At 42.7% G+C, this 9,404-nt stretch overlaps 1 long non-coding RNA gene across 1 annotated transcript; it reads left to right on the top strand.

Moving 5' to 3' along the window:
• Window positions 1-441: 441 nt before the first annotated feature.
• LOC308177523 lies at window positions 442-9,118 on the top strand. Its single transcript, XR_013939187.1, has 3 exons — window positions 442-505; window positions 4,097-4,161; window positions 5,809-9,118. It is a non-coding gene; the product is annotated as an uncharacterized lncRNA (long non-coding RNA).
• The last annotated feature ends 286 nt before the right edge of the window (window positions 9,119-9,404 follow it).

Below are 9,404 nucleotides of genomic sequence, written 5' to 3'. Positions count from 1 at the left end.
CACACAGAGAGGTAGGCATGCAGACACTGATGTCAAAAACTTAACACAATGAAGATATTTCTCAGTTGCAGCAACAAAAGACTGTTTGCTAAGGAAACAAAATCAAAAGATGATGCTGGATTGCATGCACCCCCAAATGCCTGATCCAGGTTTTTGCAAGGGCTTAGAATCACATTTGTAAGTGCTCAGCAACCAGCTGCTTCTCTTGTGTCACTTGTGGCCAGATTTTCAAACTATCTCAATACCCTCCAGGAGCGCTGTGACATGCAATCTGCTCCCTGTCTCAAAGGAGACAAAATTCCTTTGAAAATCTGGCCCAGATGGTCAATGCCAATCAATTCTGGAAAAGCCTATAATGCCCAGAAAGTACCAAGATATGCATCTTGGATGGAAGAATGAAACCATGTCTCTTGGAGTGACGTGGACCTTATTATCTTTTGTAGGGTGAAGAATTCGTGCCAAATCTCACTTTAGGTCTTTGTAATATAAACTTGGATCCTGCAAGGTATTAATTTGATTTACTTCTTTTGGTTTCTTTGTGAGCTACTTACCTAACTGTATCTGGAGATACAGACCCTCATTTATCTGTTTAGCTGTGTGTCTATTCCTCCATCCATCTGCTTTATTTTACTTTATTATTCATGTCCCATCATTTGAGCGTTGTTTTCATAGCTCATGATAGTATTGTCAGGTGTAGCATTTCCATATTATTATTATTTTTTTCCTGAGCAATGTTGATAACTGTCACTATCAGGATATTACAAGTTAAAAGCTTTTGTCTTCCTGTGTGCGCATGCTCTCTGTCTCTATTTAAATGAAATCTAAAGGAAAAAAGGAGGCTAGAAGTGAGTGATGCAATTACCCCGTCTTTAATCTCAGCCCTTGTGTATAGCACTGTTCAAAGAAAAAACACTAACCCTGCAGATACAGAGCTGTTGCACTGCTTCAGCACTTGATTTACACTCCCTGTCCTGCACAGGTGGGTACGGATGTATCAGGGGTAGCAAAGAGAGGGAGCAGGCAAGAAATGGCTGCTGCCTGCTCTCAGCACAGTCTGAAATGGCTACAAGAGCACCCATTCTTCAGGAAGCCCTAGGAAGTGTGCTCTATTTCTCTTTTGGCCAGGTCTTTGATGCATATCACTCAAGGGTATTTGGGAGGTGGGTTTACAGTGGTCCTGCCCCTCTTGCTCTCCCCAAACTTTTTGTCTCTCAGAGGCCCCTGTGCAGGTTTCAGCTCTTAAAAATACACCAAAACCATTTACTTCCATAGCAGAGGTTGTCCCTCAGTGGAATTAGGATAATGCTGATAGTACTCCTCCCCAGAAAAGCTCATTTCTCCTGGACACTGTCGTTAGAAACTAAAGTAGAGACTGCTACACTCAGGCTGATCTTCCCTTATGTGCTAATTTGTAGATCAGTGCTTGCTGGTTGCCGTGGGTGTGCGTCCCTGTAGGTGTGCTCACCCCCACTAGAAATCTGTAGTGGTTATGAAATGGTTTCCAGAGCACCATTTGGCATAAGGAAAGTAAAACAAGAGGAACAATTACCAAAACCAGGAGGAAAAAAAAAAAAAAAAAAAAAAAGAAAAAAAAAGGTCTGCAATGAAATTGCTGGAGGTAGAAAGAATCTGTTGTGGCTGTAGTGCAATTATATATGTACATTTCTCAGGACATAAATATAACCTAGTTGAGATGATGTGTCCTTCCCACTCTTAAAACAAGAGAAAAATAATACCTCCTATCAAAAGTCTATCTGCCCATTTCTCAATTACTCATACAATCATGGTTCATTTCAGTCTCAAATTTACTCTGCAAAGCCAGGTGTGATTACCATAGATTGTTTTGTCTAGGGCCAAGTCCTGATGGCTCTATTCAGCCCCAACAATAAATAGCCTCTTAAGCACCCACCAGGAGGGTCCCCTGAGTCTAAGAATGGGAATTAAGCAAACAAGTGTTTATTCCTGGGCAAGGCTCTTGTTCTGACCAATTACATAATGGCCAATGCAGCTCAGCTTAGTGCCAACAAGCATAATCGGCATTTGGGATAGGGTGTTAGACATTTGTTTTTAACTGTTTCAGTGCCTATAACAGGAGCTTTGGTGAAGTCTTTTTCTCTTCCAAGTGGAAAGACCAGAATCTGGCCTTTGCCTGAGAGTTGTGATAGCGTATCTCAGGGACACAAGAAGTGCTGTTTATGTGGCAATCCTCTTAATGCCATCTTTGGTGCCCTGTGCCGCTTGTCTAGATTATCTCCCTAGGAATCAAGAACTTTGAAAACATCCTCCTTAGGAGGGACAGAGCTGCTGTGGAGATTGGCGAAGACAGAAAGCGTAAGAAAATCAGAGGTGTGAGGGTCCTTCTGTCCACTTTCTAAGCCAGTGTGCCAAACCCTTAGTACAGCTGAGACCCAGCAGGTAACAAGACCCATCTCTTAACATCCTTTTCCTTTAGCAGGAGATGGCTGCCTTTGGTTGTGGTATCCTTTTGGGCCTTGGGGGAAGCATCTGGTCCTTTTTCATCATCTTAACTTTCTGGATTCACAGATTTTTACACTGCTTTGCCTTGAACAGAGGACAGTGAAAAACAGGAATTTCTGAGCAGTCTGAGGACCCTCCAGGGGCTGCAAATGGAAGCTAAATTCACAGATCTAAGTGTTCAAAGTCTCCATGACTGATAGTGACTCCAATAGGTGACAGGGATCTATTGACAAGGATCTAACATGTACTTGCCAACGGGACAAGCCAGCGTACTCCTGACTTCTCAGAAGTATTTCAAGCCAGCCTCAGAGCAACCCCTTAAACAAATGAAATACCTATGGCATTTCTTCCTTTCTTGCTCATCTTTTGGTGCTAAACATGTCACCTTTAGTGCTCTCTGCTCCCCACCTCACACCATGTGCAGGGCCTGGGACACTCTATAGATGCATAATGCGCTTTGCCATAACACTAAGGAAAAAGGGGCAAGATAATGACAGACAAGTCTGCTTTGAAACTGCAATTTTCCCTGCCTTTTCTTTTTGGCCTCAATCAAAGCATTGCTGAGCAGTGGGGAGGCGCTCCTCTCCTCCCTGCATTTGAGTTTTTTGTTATTTAGTAGTGCAACACTCTATTTATTAACTCCTGCCACTGTAAATGAGTTAGAAATGAGGAGTTTCCATGTGTGTGGGAGAATCCTTTGAGAAAAGGAAAGAGTGAGGGAAAAAATAATAATGCCACACATAATTGTCTTGGCATTCTAGAGAAGAAGGACAGAGGTTTATGCCTGGAAAACAGCCTGTCATTCGTCTTTAATACGGAATGATTGCAAACAGATTTCCTACAGACACTGGCCACGTATTGAACTGATTAAGAATCATGTGCTTATTGATTGCCACATTCTTTCCCCACGCTGCTGCATTTCCTCCCAGTGGCCACCACATCCCTGTGCACTGCTGAGGGTGACGCCTTGTGCCAGCATGTGGCCATGGGGAATACCGGCCCAGGCTGCACTGCCATCCCAAAAGGGTTGGTCCAGGGGCTGTGGGGAAGATGAGGGGACTGGGGTTTTGTTCCCAGCTTGCTACTGGCCTGGCTGGGGTAGGGATGAAGATGAAGCACTTGGTTCCTCCATGCTCCGTTGCCTTCTCCATTCAAATGTCCTTGGAAGATTTTTTCCCTGTTATCAAAAGTTGTGAGCTCTTAAATATGGAACAAATATGTGTGCTCAATTGCACACGTTTGCCTTGGTGCTTAAAGAAATACTTACGTGGGCAACTCTGGGTTAACAGTGCTGAAGTACACCTCACCCATCACATGGTTACAGGGCTGCTCAGAGCCACAGCACTGAAGGGGATGAGCTAGCTGAATGCTGCAGCGAGAAGTCCCAAAAGAGGGGCTACAGCCCCCCCTACCATCCAGCTAAATCTGTGCCTGTCTTAAAACACAAACAGACATGCAAGGAAAGCCATATATTATACCAGTGCCCTAGGCCACGTTTTAACATTCACACTTCAGTCTTTCTCGCTGCCTACAGGAACGAGTGTTAAATACCAGGGGGTGAGTGGTCTTCCACCTCTGGCCTCTCCTTCCACCCTCACTTGCTTTCACTGTCCTACAGCTGGATCAGCATCCCAGGAGAGCAACAAGCACCAGCCAAGGCTTCATCCATTGAGGGCCTGGAAGGTAATGATCAGACTCCTGTTGGTTTGGCCTACTTGGTTTGGTGGTGGTTTTGTTTGTTTGTTTGTTTTCTCTCATGAAATATTTCCACTCTGTGTTGTTTCACCATTTCCTGAATGCAACGTTTCCTTCCAGGCATGGATATTGAATGAGGTCTCAGCCCCAGGGAATCTGGGACCTTCTAGGGCTGAGGGACACCACAAATACCAGGGTAGACATTGCAGGTCAGGATGGGACTTGGGCTCATGGGGTACAGAGGAGGTAACAGTAGTCCCTGACTGGTAGTGGAGCAGTGCTGAATCTCTGGCCCTACTAAAAGCCTGAAGTGGCCAAGGTCCTGACGTGACTGCCACAGCACTTACCTAAGGTGAGACTGGCTGACTCCAGGACATGGCATGTTTAATGCCAGAAACACACATCTGTGTCAAAATTTCAGTGAAGTATTTTACTTTGAAGCCAAGGGTCTTGCCAGAAGTTGGCACCTGTTTCTGAAGTATCTATAAAAGGCCTGATTGCTTAAAACAAACAAACAAAAAAGAACACCTGAGCAACCTCATTCTGGAATCTGGAAGCCACCAAGCTAACCTGCAGAAGTGAAGGGATTCCAAATCCCTAGTCACTGTTGAAAACCACATGCTCAGTTCGGTGCAGGATACTCTAATGGCAGAGAAAAAAGAAAAAAAATAAAATAATCAAAAGTCAGGAGCTCCACAACTGATATTCTGATCTGCGACAATAGCTGACTGCCACTCCAAAGAGACAATGTCTGAGGAAAGAGTTAATTCTGTTTCTACGCTTTTTTAAAATAATCATTTGTTGTCACCATGAAGAGTGACTGATAATAATAATTACATCTCAAGAATACTTTTCAGTTGTTTTCTGTCAAAAGGGCTAAGTGCAAATCAACTAGTCTTTTTTTTTTTTTTTGAGTGTTCATAATTAGATTCCTACCGTATTCTCTCTTTTCTTACAGACAGGAGGGAAACTGCCTTCCAAAGTATCAGAGACAGTTTTACGTAATAATAACAGCTCGCAATGGAGTGATGTGTGAAATCCATGGGGGAAGGGAGAAAACACAGCAAATGGGCAAGATTTATCCAGCAGCATCTATGCATTGTCATTTCTTTTTCTTTTTCTTTTTTTTTTCCTACTTGCCTTATAATGTTTCAAAGAGAGCTATAAAATGGTGTTTAGTTTTTTAGTTTAGTACTGTTCTGAGCTCAGCTAAATCTGTTGCCTGATCACGTCATTTTTTCTCTCAGTAAAAGCAGGCTTCAGAGATGTTTATTAGAGATGCTGAACCCTGTAAACACATACATACAGCCAGGCAAAGGGCATACAAGGAATAGAGAAAACATGCAGGCATGTGTCCATGGACAAAGAAGAAGAGAAGACATCTTGGTTGAGAGCTACATGGTGAAATGGTGGCAATATGGGAGAAATTGCCATGTTGTAACTAGGCCTTAACAGAAAAAGCCTATACAATGGTTTGTCTTCTAATTTTTTTAAAAACTGCTTTGTAAAACAGATGAAATTCTTTTTTTTTACAACCTTGCTTCCTGTTAAGGCTGTGGGCTATGTCACTACCAGTTCACATACCAAACATATACATATGTTTACGTATGAGCCATATTTGTACCACCTTTTCAGGTTTCATCCCTATCTTGTTCTATGGATTTTTTCCCCTGAGGATGAGCACAGCAGATGGCAGAGACCACGGAGAAGATGGAGGTCAGCATACGCGACTTTGACCTATGTTGTGAGTTCATACAAGAATCAGAGGAGTGACTTAGCTTCATCCTCCTTTTTGAACAAGGTTGAAGTACTAGTGCAGCTTTAAGTGTTCCAAAGAAAGTACCAAAGCATGTGAAGTTCCCTGATTTGTTGTTGTTTGCTGTTGTTGTTTGTTTCTGTCTACCTGAATTCTCAGTCTGTCTCCAAAGAAAGGTGTTCAAACAGGGTCAGCAGCCTGAGTACCAAATCCTTCAAAAGCACATGGAAGTCCTGCAGCATGAGCTTTCTCCCAGAAAGCTAGTGCAAGAGTGGGTGGTTTTATGAAAATTGCTTGAATGCGGGACTGGTCTTCAGAAAAGAATTCTGCAAAATGCCTGGTGGACATGTAGACAATAGGGGAGTGTCTGCAATAACAATGGAAAGCACTTTCCCTAATGGGAAACATCCTCATCATTCATAACATATCCTTGCGCTATGTGGTTCTTCGGGTGTTGAAATGTAGGGTGGATCCAAAACCCTGAGTGCAGCTGATCCAAGTTATCTAATTGCTGCTAATGTTTTTCTCGTTGGTGGGCACAGGAAACTTGTGTAATGAAAAACAACATTAAAATAGCACTAGGATTCTGTCTTACAGCACCAAGAGAAAAGAGGCACTAGTCTTCCTGCATTAAGGATGCCAGCCACTCCAGCTCCCCAGCCAGCTCTCTTTGAACATTTTGTACAGTATCTGCAACAATACTAACGAATGCAATTAGGATGAATCACGTAACAAGGATGAATCAAGGGTACAAAGGGGATCTGGCTGCTCAACAGAAATCTAAAACTAAAACCACCCACTACATCCCTTTCAGAGCAAGAATGGTTTGACCGGAATGCGCTTCAATAAAGTATTTTTCTGTTCTTTAGCCTAACGCTGTAGCTATGGCCATGGAAGTCTTTCTTATTTTTAATAATAGAGCCATGCATAAGTTCTTCTAGAAAGGCTCATCAAATAACACTCTCTCATCCAAATGGTGTGACACCTTCTTTGCACCAGCAACTTCTGTTCAAGGCAAGTAACACAATGAGTATCCTCCTTGGTAAAGGAGAGGATGTTTTCAGTTTAGTATGTTAGAGTACGGCTGGAAAAGTAAGGCACTTTCAATACTTATTCCCTGCTGGTTCTTCCACTGTAGAGTGCCTTTCTGCAGACTCTCAGGAAAGAGTACAGAGGGGGAAAAAGGGTGCAGGAATTGATGGTTATGATAAAAGCTGGAAGGCAGACATTCTGTTCAAAACTACCTGGATTTTGCTGTGGACATGAGAAAACATAAATCATCCAGAAGGACAGCTAGCAAACAAATCAAAAAGAAAATGCTTTTCCCCAGAACTCATCTCTTTACTGGTGGGCAAGTTCTGAGTAAAGAGCTGGCTTACTTCTATCACTCTGCATTCTTAACTGATACAGTTGAATAAATACAGTTGTTCCCTTTTTTTGGAATATGCATTAGTTGATTTTTAAGTATCAAGCTAGTAGCCCCCAAGGGTAAGCTGGAAAGAACCATCCAACCAATTTCACAGCAAATAATTTATTCCACAAATATTGCTTCCCTTCCTAGCTCCTGAATTGGTTCTGGATGGTTCACAAAACTCTCAGATTTATTTGTTATTCAGAGTTGCTTATAAAATTCTTCCATGAATAATGAAATTGGGCTGGAGATTGTTCACTAACAGCCTTTTGTGAATAGTTGTAATTCACTATACAAAATTCATGTTGTGATTTGATATGTTAGCAATGTTTTGTGATACCGTCTCTGACTGGATGAATTATATAGCTCACCAGGGAGTGTGGAGTGAATTGTGATTGTAAAAGTCTTGATTGGCCATTTCTAGGCAAAGTGGGAAAAATAATGTAAGTGTGGATGCTTGTTAATGGCAGGCATGTTTCTCCATCCACTTACACTGACATAATTGAGAGATTGCTTCACTGATGTCAGCAGAAATGCTGGTTGTAAAACTGAGGTAAAAAAGGCATTACAGTCAGTATTTCTGAGATAATGGAGTCTTCGGGGGTTTCCTGACTGGCATCTGGTCACAGGTGAAAATGACAGGAGAAGCAGAACACTTTAAATCCTTTTTTTCATTTCATTTATATGGGATTTTTCCCATTGAATTTGGTGTACATGTGAGTCAAGAGAAAGGGTTCATAACGGCTTCTCTAGCTGCTGCTTGCTTTGTAGCAGTACAGGCTGTAGCAGCACATTTTGCTCCTGTGGCGATGCCTACTCCAGGTGAGCAATAAGAACAAACATTGGCCTAGACCATGTCCTCCCTGCCCTGAAATCTTTCCTCAAGCTCTCAGCATAATCCCCTTTTTCTGCACCCTCCCCACTCTGCCGTTAGCTAACTCTTCCCTCCAGTCCATCATTTCCCATTCGTGTCCCCTCCAGCCTCTGCAGATGAGGTACAAGCAACCAGATGTGCCAGCAATCAGCATCTTTCCTGTGCTGCATGTGGGGCTGGGGCTCACCACATCTCATTGCAGTGTGGCTCCAGAGGGACCAGGGATAAGCTGAGCCCCTGATGTTCTCTGTATTAAGGGCAGGGCTTTTTAGCCTCTTAAGTGAGCCAACATGAGCATTGCAAGAGCTCTGCAGTCCTCCCTCCTGTTGCTTACAGGTGGCAATAAAGGAGAGGTTGGTGGGACAATGTAAACACCAATCTAGTTTGCACAGCAGAGGTTTCCCCTGCAGAGGCTATGCATTGCTTCCTTCCTTTTTTCCTTCCTTTTTTTCTTTTGTTTGTGTTCACGTGGCATTTTTTTCTAAAACAATTTGATTCAATTGTCTTTTTTAATTGTGTTTATTTTATTTGTCACAAGGGTATAGGGCAACCCAAGGTGAGAGGAGGGGAAGACACAGCCATGCTTTATAAATCCAAACTCGATTCTCACGTCAGGAATATTGAACACTAAGGCTCTGTAAGCAGAAACATACACACAGACAAACAGATAATGCTCCTTTATAACTTCCCAAACATCATCTCTCCCTCCCATAGCGTTTATATCCACCTGGCCCCTCCAGTACGATCAAAGCAAGAGGTGCCTCATTCCCAGCTCTCTTTCCCATTGCCAAATGTCAGGAGAGGTGTCAGTGCTGAGCTGTGTGTGTGCATACACAAAGGGCTCATCTGGATGCTGGATGCACTGCAACAGCCATGTTCACTCCTCCAATGCATCTCCGGTCTGCGTGTTTATGATCTCTCTCCCTCTCTGATTTGGATGGACAAAAGCATTGCTGTTTGTTCAGGGCTTTTTTGTTTGTATTGTCTAAGACAATGAGTAGAATTTAATAAAACATCTTTACAAACAATAAAAAAAGTGGACATTTCCTAAAGAAAGAGGTGGGGGAGGGAGATGCTGTTCTTAATTTGACAAATCTTTTTTGATTTGGGCTGGGTTTTTTTTGTTTGTTTGTTTTTTATTCCATTCCCCTCCCCTGCTAATGAAATTCCTAAAGATGAGATGGGCTGTT

This window comes from Anser brachyrhynchus (assembly GCF_964034855.1).
Source record: "Anser brachyrhynchus genome assembly, chromosome: 14".
NCBI classification, from domain to species: Eukaryota; Metazoa; Chordata; class Aves; order Anseriformes; family Anatidae; genus Anser; species Anser brachyrhynchus.
Note: the sequence above shows the minus strand (reverse complement) of the source record. Positions and strands in the feature narration are given on the sequence as shown.